This window comes from Otolemur garnettii, unplaced genomic scaffold (genome assembly GCF_000181295.1).
Source record: "Otolemur garnettii isolate 467f Iridium unplaced genomic scaffold, OtoGar3 scaffold00041, whole genome shotgun sequence".
Classification (NCBI taxonomy): Eukaryota; Metazoa; Chordata; class Mammalia; order Primates; family Galagidae; genus Otolemur; species Otolemur garnettii.
The window spans coordinates 6,002,807-6,013,595 of NW_003852436.1; the positions used below are offsets into that span (position 1 = coordinate 6,002,807).

Sequence of the window (10,789 nt, forward strand, 5' to 3'; positions counted from 1 at the left end):
TACATACATAATGGAATAATATTCAGCCTTAAAAAAGGAGGACATTCTGACACATGCTACAATATAGATGAATCTCAAAGACATACTAAGTAAAATGCCAGATGCAAAACGACAAATATTGCATGATTCTACTTATATAAGGTATAAGTTGACATATAAGTAATCAAATTCATAGAGACAGAAAGCAGATTGGTGGTTCCAGAGGATATGGGGAAAAAGGAATAGGGAATTATTGTTTAATGAGTACAGAGTTTCTCTTTGGGAAAATGAAAAAATTCTGGAGATGGGAAATTATTTTAAAGCCATTGACCTGTATATAAAATAGTTAAGAATGGTAAATTTTATATTATGTATATTTTCCCAAAATTATAAAAATACGGAGAATAAAGATTACAAATAAATAAAGATGAAAAATGATTAAAATTTATTGATTGTAAAATACATCATTATTTGATATATTTCTAAGGAAAATAATATTGCCAATTAAGCAATAGCACAATGATGGGTGGTGCCTGTGGCTCAGGGAGTAGGGTGCCAGTCCCATATACTGAGGGTGGTGGGTTCGAAGCCAGCCCCAACCAAAACTGCAACAACAAAAGAAAATAGCACAATGATTTCATCATTTATTATGTTTTACATTTGTTATGTGAACTCTTTTAGACTTATTTAGGCATAACTTTTATCATGCATTACTCTTGCACATATGTAAATAATGAACTTCATTACTGTAAGTATCTGAATTTTCTGAATCACTCATCAAAGCAGAGTCATTCCATGAGTTCCCACACAGAGTTGTTTAAGTGATATCCACAGCATTAGTGATATGGCATTTTTAAAAAAGGAGCTCCACTATGGTTTCTGTAGTTTCTTCCAGGACACTACATCCATTCTGCAAGTTTTGATGCTGACACTATATTGATCTTACCAGAAAGTATCAATGGAAGGTTTTTGACAACTACAAAGGCTCATATTTCTTCCTCAAATGGTCTTTAGATGATTTGCTGACTGCAATGTCAACAGATTTCATTGTCCAATCATGACACCAGAAATAACAATCGTATTACCCACTTTCTCTTTAGCTGTTAATACACAAGTTCATGAAATGAATCAAGAACTAATATACTGCATGGGTTATATGAGGTTCATGGAGGACTACGTGCAATGACATTAATCATTTTCATTTCTTTCTATACCACCCTGCACTCGGGAGAGTATTTTTGTGGCCCACGAGAAATGGTCTTTAGGATTCTGTGAAAGGACCCCCTCTGTCAATGATCTTTCCCTTCAAGGCTAAGACTGCTCAAGCAATGTACCCAACTCAACTAAAATGATATAATGTAAATAGCTATGAACCAATGTGTGTGTATGGAGACAAAAACAACTATGTTGTTGTTGCAGCCTGGTCAATAACAGTTGAAAGACAGCTCCCAGCTTTAGAGAGATTAATATGTGTAAGTTAAGACTTCTACTTCCAGGGACACAAAATAGACATAACTTTCCATATTCCTTTGCTAAGTAACTGAAGACCCTGAGCAATGTAAAACAAACTCAGTCATCTACCCAAAAAGAATAGCTACTCAAAAAGAATTTCTCTAAACAGAAAGGCAATAAGAAAAGAAGAAACCTTGGAACATCAGGAAGTGAGAAAGAGCGTAGTAAGCACAAGTGTGGGTAAATATTGATACAATAGGCTTTCCTTGTCGTTTGAGTTTTCTAAATTATATTTGGTGGTTAAAACAAGAATTATGACATTGTCTGATGTGATTCTAAATGTCTGTAGGAGAAATATTCAAGACAATTGTATTATTAACGGGAGAGTACAGGGATCCAAATGGAGATAAGGTATTTATACTTTACTCTAAACTGGTAAGATCATGACGCCAATAAACTGTGATAAGTTATGTATATATAATGTAGTACCTAGAGTAACCACTATAAAAGCTAGATAAAGAGGCACATTCTAAAACACTGCAGATAAATCACGGTGAAGTTCTAAAAAACATGTTTGCGTAACCCACAGAAAGGCGAGAATACTAAATAAAAAGTACAGAGAAACACAGAACACAAAAAAATAAATGAGAGACTTAAGCCTTAACATACCATTCATCATGTTAAATATATGTAGTATAAATGTGCCAATAAAAGACAGAGGACGGCAGAATAATTAAAAAACATGATCCAACTATATGCTACCTATAAGAAACTTATTTTAAATAAAGTTGGTACAGGCAGGTAGGAAGTGAAATGACATAAAACATGCATCATGCACATATTAATTGAAGGAAAGCATGAGTGGCTGTGTTAAGATCAGATAAGGTAAACTAGCATAAAACAATTGTCTATATAATGCTAAAGGGTCAATTCACTAAGAAAACATAGCAATCCTAAATAAGCATGCACTAAACAACAGAAGTGCAAATACATAAGACAAAAACTGGTAGAAATGAGGAAAAATAGGCACCTCCTCAAGTAATTGGAAACCTCTCTCAGTGATTAGTGGAACAACTAGACAGAAAATCAGCAAGGCCATAGAAAAACTCAACAACACCAGTAACAAATAGGATCCAGTAAAAATTTATGAAACGTTCTACTCAATAGCAACATAATACACATTCTTTTCAAGTGCTCAGGGAAGATGTATCAAACAAATCAAGTCCTGAGCTCTGAAACAAATCTCAACAAATTAGAAAAGATATCACGTCATCATACAAAGTGTGCTCTTGACCACAATGGAATCGAACGAGACATCACTAACAGAGAGATAACAGGGAAATCGTCAAACACTTGGAAACAAAACAACACGCAGATAAACCATAGCACAAATAAGAGGTCTCAAGGGAAATTTAAAAATATATTTAATTGAATGAAAGTTAGAAAACAATATATCAAAATGTGTGGGACACAGCTACAGCTGTGCTGAAAGGGGAATTTGTAGCACTAAATGCATACTTTAGAATAAAAGAAGTGCCCCACATTGATCACCTAAGCATCTACCTCAAGAAAATGTTAGCAAACAGAATTTAGTGATATATAAGAATTAAATGCCATGATCAAGTATGATTTATTCCGGAGATTTGAGGCTGGTTCAATATTTGAAAATCAACCAATGAAATTACCACTGTGTTTCCCTGAAAATAAGACCTACCCCAAAAATAAGCCCTAGTAGGATTTCTATGCATTTATTAAATATAAGCCCTACCCCAATAATAAGACCTAGTGATGCATTTCAGCACAGAAAGGAAGACATGCCCTGAAAATAAGCCCTAGTGTGTCTTCTTGAGAAAAAATAAATATAAGATAGTGTCTTATTTTCGGAGAAACACAGTATATTAATGAGATAAGGAAGAAAAATCACATATCAATTGCAAAAAAGGGTTTTGACAAAGTTGGATATCTTTTCATGATGAAAACTCTCAAGAAATAGAAGAGGGAATTTCCTCAAATAGATAAAAATGATCTGCAAAAAAATTCTGTATTTCATATATATACACTTGAGTTGGGAATATGCCGAGAATTTCTCCTTTTGCTACTCTTATTCAATACAGTTCTGGAATTTGTAGCCAGTGCAATAAGAAGGCAAGAAAAAAAGGCATAGCATGTACAACTATGATATACCTTTAAACAAAAATAAAAAAATTCAAAATAACAAGAAGGAAGAAATAAAGCTGTCCCTATTTTCAGATGACAAAGTTATCTACATAGAAAATCTCAAGAATAATAATAAAAACTTCCCTAGAACTTATATGTGAATTTAGCAAAGTTGATGACTAGAAGATAAGCATACAAAAATCAATTATATTTCTATATACTAGCCATGAACACTGAAGTAATGCCATTTATAATTGATCAAAAAATACTTTTGCTAATAAATCTAACAAATATGAACAAGACTTTGATGATAACTATATGACTCTGATGAAAAAAAGGAACGAAAAACTTCATGGATGTGATGACTCATATAGAATAGAGATGTCAATTTTCCCCAAACTGATACACAGTAGTCATTCATTTCCTATTAAAATCCTAGCAAGGCATTTTTGTAGATTGTGCAAGATTATTCAAAAAGTTATGTGGAAAAGCAAAAGAACTTGGATATTTTAAATGATTTTGAAAAAGAAAAATAAAATGCAATGAATCTGTTTATTCAACTTCAAGACTTTCTGCCTAGCTAAAATACACAGCTACAATAATAAAAATTGTCATATTCATGAGAGCTAGACACAGAGAGGAATGGAACAAAATAGAAATCCAGAATAGACCCACAAAAATAAGCTAACTGATTTTTGACAAAGGTGCACAAGTGATTCAGTGGAGAAATGATGACCTTTTTAGCAAATGGTACTGGGAGCAGTTGAGAATTCATAGGCAAAAAACTAAACCTCAAACTCAACTTCATACCTTATATAAAAATTAACTCAAAATAGATCACAGACTTAAATGTAAAACTATAAGACTTCTAGAAAAAATACCAGAATAAAATCTTTAGTATTTAGAGGTAGGCGAAGAGTTCTTAGACTTGATACCAAAAGATTGATCTATAAAGGTAAAACAAATGAAAAAAGTGATAAACTGGATTTCATCAACATTAAAATTTCTGCATTGCAAACAACCCTATTAAAAGCATCAAAAGGCAAGCTATAGAGTGGGAGAAAATATTTGCAAACTATATATCCAACAAACAGTTAGTGTCTAGAATATATAAAGAACTCTCAAAATTCAACATTAAAAAGGCAACGATTGAATTAAATGTGGGCAGAAGACATGAATATATATTTTACTGAAGAAAATATACAAATTTTAAATAGTATATGAAAAGATGATCAACATCATTAACCATTAAGGAAATAGAAATTCTAACCACCTTGCAGTACCACCACATACCTATTAGAATGGCTAATACAAAACAAAATCATAACAACATCAAATGCTGATGAGAATGCAGTGAAACTGAATCTCTCATGTATTGCTGGTGGAATTTTAAAATGGTACAGCCATTCTAGAAAAAGTTTGGCAGTTTCTTCTAAAAACCTTTAAAAAATGTATGCTGCCTATAATATGATCCAGCAATTGCTGGATTAGACTTTAATCCCAGAAAAACGAGTACTTATGTTCACACAAAAACCCGTATACAAATGTTTACAGCAACTTCAATTGTCATAAACCCAAACTGGAATCAACCCAGATGTCTCTTAATTGGGGGGAAAACAGTAGAATATTCATATTATGAATTTATCCTATGCAAGGGAATAAAAAGGAATGAACTTTTTCTGTTTTCTTTCTTCCTTTATTTTTGCTGTTATTGCAATTGTTGCTGTTTTAGCTGACCTGGGCCGGGTTTGAACCCGCCAACCTTGGTGTATGTGGTCCGTGCTCTACCCACTGAGCTACAGGCACCGCTCAACTTTTTCACAGAACATTCTTGAACTGACAAAACTGTAAAACCGGAGAAGAGATTCATGGTTACCAGTGATTAGGGAAGAGGTGGGGATAAGAGGAAACTGGGCCGTAAAAAGGCAACATCTTGTGGCAATAGAAATGCTCTGTATCTTGATTCTATCAATGCCAATACCCTGGTTGTGACATTGTGCTATAGTTTTGCAAGATATTATTAGGAGAAACTAGGTAAAGGGTGCATGAGATTTTTCTATTATTTCTTAAAATAACATGTGAATTTGTAATTAACTAAAAAAGTTTAATTTTAAAAGGGTCATATACATCCTATACCTAATATAATACAGTATTTTGCACAAAATCACACACAGAATAACAGGTGGACTCTGTTGGAACCCAGCCTTCTGGCTCTGCCTCAATCTCAATGCCATGGCGCTTCTCAATATCTACTAGACATTCCTCAATGTCTTTCTCTCTCTTCCTTCCCCCTTTGTTCCTTTCTTTTCCATTCTCTTTTTTCCCCTCTTCCTGATCAATGTAGTCCTAGTAGGTGAGACAACACAGTGGGTGGACTGGGTTAGGAGCAGGTCTTGCTGTGCCCTCAGTGGGGTACCCTTATGGGGGGCAGTCGTACAAGCAGTGTTGGGGTGAGTGGAATGAGACTGTCTCTGATGGTTACATCTGATAGATTAACCGAAAGATAAGCAGAAAGCCAGGTTTTTTCACCATTGGAGAATGAATATAGAAAAGGAGATGCTTAAAATGTGTTATTGGATTAGAATTGCTGCTATCAGTTTGAACTTAATGTTTTTCGATATAGAGAGAGATAATTTTAGGGAAAAAAAGAAGATAAGAAATGTGAGTGCAGGGGCGGCGCCTGTGGCTCAAAAGGGTAGGGTGCCGGCCCCATATGCTGGAGGTGGCGGGTTCAAACCCAGCCCCAGCTCCCCCCCAAAAGAAATGTGTGTGTGTGTGTGTGTGTGTGTGTAGGTGTGTAACTGTTACATACTCTACTTCTGTCCTCAGAGAGGGCCTGGGACAGTGATACTGCACTAATATGAGTACATCTAACTCCTAGAATGTGGCTACTAAATATTATTTTCCATTGCAATGAACCAAGGCTCCTTAGAGAAATGATTGATTTCAGGGCCGGTAGGGTAAGTATAAGATGCATCTGGAATGTCTTATTTATGCCAAAAATCAAGGACATGCTCAAGGAATGATAGGAGCATGTCAAAAGGACCCAGAAACCAGCCCGAGGAGGCTCCCACTGGCCAAATCTGGGACAGTTTAAGCACGTAAATAAATAATGACAGTAATGGATTATAAACAATTGAATCAAGACCTCATAAATCCATTGTAATAAAAACTAATGATGAATACATTGAAAGTTTGATGAGAAGTAGCAAATTTACTTATTAATTACATAGGAGAAGAGAACAACTTTAAAGTGATGAAAACTGGCAGACACCACTTTAATCAACTGATCAAAGCGAACATCATCAGTAACGGTATACACTGAAGTCGTGTGCCACCTCATAAGGTGCAGAAGAAGAACGCAGTATCACTTCTTTGATTTTCCTGCCAAAGATGCGTAACCTGAATCTAATAATGAGCAAACATCAGACAAACCCAAATTGAGGGACACAGAATAACTGTCCTGTAATTTTCAAAAGAGTCAAGGACATGAAAGGCAATGAGAGACTGAGGAGCTGTTCAGCCTGAAGGAGCCTACGGAGACCGCAGAGCTGAACACAGTCTGTGATCCTGAACGGGGTTGAACGGGGTTCTTCTGCTGAACAACAACAGAACTCCACTGACGTTTCTGAATTTGATAGTAATAATGTATCTAGTTAATTGCCTGTATTTGTGGTTATCTGATTATGCCAGAGAATGTTACTCAATGTTACTCTTTGTAGGAAATAAAGAATTAGGGAGTGATGGGGCATTAGGTCAGCCACGGATTTAGACATAGCAAGTAGGAGTCAGGGGTCAGAAGGGATTGCACTGCACTTACAGCTTTTCTGAAAAGTTCTAGGACATTTCAAAGGCTTTTGTTTTTTTTAAATAGCCACCTGGTTAGACATCAGGTATCTAAAATTGAGTCCATCTTGAACAGAAATGATCATCCTTCCAATTTGTTCCTTTTCAGACTCTCAAGTTTGATTAATGGTATTTATATCTAATCACTTATTAAAGATAGAAAGTTCGGGATCATTCTTAATGTCTCTTTCTCTGTTATTTCCATATTAGTGCTCTATTTATTCTGCCTCAGGACTATATCCCAATGTTAATCTATCTTCTCCGCTCCTGCTGCTACCACCTCGGTCTCTTTCTTGGTCCCTGACGTCACTAACCAGTCTTCCTGCAGCCAGCCTCTCTCCTCTACGGTTCTGCTCACAATTATCTTGCTAAAAATGAATCTTTCCACATCACTCTCCTTCTTAGAGACATTGTCTGACTTGCCAGAGCATTCAGGATACAGTCTGGCATTAGTCATTTCAAAGCCTTTCTTAATCCTAACTTACCCATAGTCACTTTGCCTTCTGCCCTTCCTCTTTCCTGGACAGAGCTGAGTTGGACCTTTCAACACTCATCTTCCCTGAAGCCTTTGATGACTTCTCCCTGATGAAGGCTCCTCCATTCACAACCCTAAAATAGTGCTTATCACATTACCTTGAGATCTTTCTGCTTGCATGCTGCTCAACCTGAGCTCTCAGCAGGCAGGAACTGTGTTGTCAACCTATATTCTGCCAAGACAAGTATAGAGACACCCTGGAAGGCACTAGTTAGAGATCCAGAAGCGATTCACTCCTTACTTGGAATATTTTCAAGGTAAAATCTGGAACATTTATTTTGATGTGATCCCAGGTCATCCATATTTTAGAAGGAACTTACAAGGAGGAAAAGTATGTTGAAAGTCCTTCCATCTTCTTGGGAAAGGTGGTGATCTTAACGATTTATCCGAGCTGTGTATTGTGTCTGATTAAGCTTTTTGGTGAGTTTTGAAGCAGAATGTGAGCTTCTTCTTAACCTTGGTGTTACTGATTCTATTTCTTTTCTTTTCTTTTCAACTGTTATTTGCATTTAGTTTATGTTGCACTATTCCTGTGCCCTAAGTTTTTGTTTCTTCAGGTCTTCTGGGATATCTTTTTCTTCTGTGCTACCTCCTCTTCTGGTTTGGGAACAATCTGTTCCTTCTCGGTAAGGATCATCTCGATGTGGCAGGGGGAGCTCATGTATGGATTAATGGCACCAGGAACTCTGTGAGGTCAGCAATGCATTTTGGGTGCTTTGTTCACTTGGATACGCTCAATGGCCAGAGAATCTACATCTAAACCCTTAAGTTCAGCACTGCTTTCTGCATTTTTAAGCATGTGCAGCAAAAATTCAGCACTCTTTTTGGGCCACCGACCCTGTGTCCAGCTCCATGATTTGGCCTGGGCACACCTACCAACTCCACCATTGTAATGTCGGAATGGTACACACTGTTTCTTTAAGGTGACATCCTTCAGATACTTGGTGGCTTTTCGTACATGCATACTCTTGATGGCCTGGGCAGTTTCACGTGTGTTCTGTAATTATTCACCCAAATGTTGAAATTTTATCATCTTCTAATTACACTTTGGTGTCCCTTCTCAATCTGCACACTGGGTTCTCAAGACGGCTGGCTCTGACAATGTTAGTCAATTCCACAAATTCTAAGTCAAAGAGCTTGTTGTACTGATGATAGCTGAATAAAATGGTGGCTTCTCAGAGTGTATTAATCTTCACGGTAAATCCAAAGATGTTCTAAGAAAGGCAGTGGCTCCATTTCTGTTGCGTGCTGGTCTGCATTTCTTTAGGCAGACAGCAAACACATGAAAGTGTATAATTACTATACACATACACATACACATGCGTACATATGAGGGAGAGAGAGGGAGAGCGAAAAAGAGGGAGAGAGATATTTTCCAAATTCATATGTTTTTGGAAGTAAGTGAAGGGTATTCATAGGCACCTTACTGTATATGGGAAGATGACCAAAATCCTCAAGTTTACTGCTCCCCTAACTCATGCCTATCATTTTAAGTTGTGAGGCTGCATCCTCAAGTGGCCTATAATCAAGATACTCTGCTGTCTAGAAAGTCAGAGGTTTCAAGCTACAGGATATTGGGTTTGTGTAATACATAATTGGTGTGACACCACACTCTTTTAACCTAAGGATTTTATTTAACACAAGGCACGCAGTGAAATAAAGAACTTCTTACAATGCTTGTAGGGATGCCAATTGCCAGAATCCTTTTAGAAACCAATTTGGAAAAGCATATTGAGAACCTTAATGTGTGTGCATGACTTCATTTTAAATTTGGTTTGAGGCTTTTTTGAGCTGGTTATATAGTTGGCACTCAAAGAAAGCTTGTTGAGAGATGAGTTTACACTTTATTTGCTTTTTACATCATGTTCTTTCATGCTTTTCTGTTTAGCTTGTCTTACTATATACTGCCTATCAGTTTATGTTTTCACAAATACAACATTTGTGAAAACAGGTTAGAATGTGGGCACACAACTGAGCATAGATTTTGTGAAAATGAAGTTTCGTGTTCAAGTTGGGCTGTGAATGCAGGTTTCTAATATGAGTTTTAGGACGTGATGACTGAAGGCAAACTTAGAGAAAGGGCGCTGTTGAGAGGGTGAGCTTTTATTTTGTCCATTTATGAGTAGAATGTGATCGTCCCAGAATTTTCTTGGTCTGGCTCAACTCAATGGCATCTGTAGCCAGAACCATCACCTCGCCCAGTGCGCAAGAGGCCTGTCTCTTTCCTTCCAGATTGGCTCTTTGTCAGCCGTTGGAGAGAAGGCTGTGCTGGATGCCATCAGCTTAAGAATCTCCCCCTACCCATGCTCCCACGTATTCTATGACATTCTTCTTAAACCAGGCTGTTCCTATAGGATTTTACTTTGCAAAGTCTTCCAAGAATGACATCACACTTTGGTCCTTCAGGGCCTCCTTACAGAGAATTCTGGATATCATTTTACTGGCTTGCACAAACATGGTCCCCAGTCTTGAAGAGAATTTGTCATCACACATTCTTGTTGCATGCCTCAAGATGGAGACCGTTCCTTGTTTACTTCAGGGCTGTTGTTCCCAAGGCAAGAGGAGGTGGTTCGGTGAAGGCCAAGGTTGCTGTGCTTCCTTTCTGTAGCTGAGCTCAGGTAGGCTGCCATCCTGACCTGTCGTTTGCCAGGAACTAGGCAAACCTACCTTGAAGTCCCCACACGTGCTGGGTGCGCAGATGCATATGCCTAGTAACCTGTTTTTATTGGACTTGTTGAATTTAGATGTTTTAAACCCAATGTGGAAATTCATCACTGAGTAGAAGAACTCAGCATGGACTATGAAATTACTTAAAATAAC

At 37.1% G+C, this 10,789-nt stretch overlaps 1 non-coding gene across 1 annotated transcript; it reads right to left on the bottom strand.

Moving 5' to 3' along the window:
* Positions 1–9,139: 9,139 nt before the first annotated feature.
* Positions 9,140–9,196, bottom strand: LOC111725479. The gene has a single exon (XR_002773536.1). It is a non-coding gene; the product is annotated as a small nucleolar RNA SNORD58 (small nucleolar RNA).
* Positions 9,197–10,789: the final 1,593 nt, after the last annotated feature.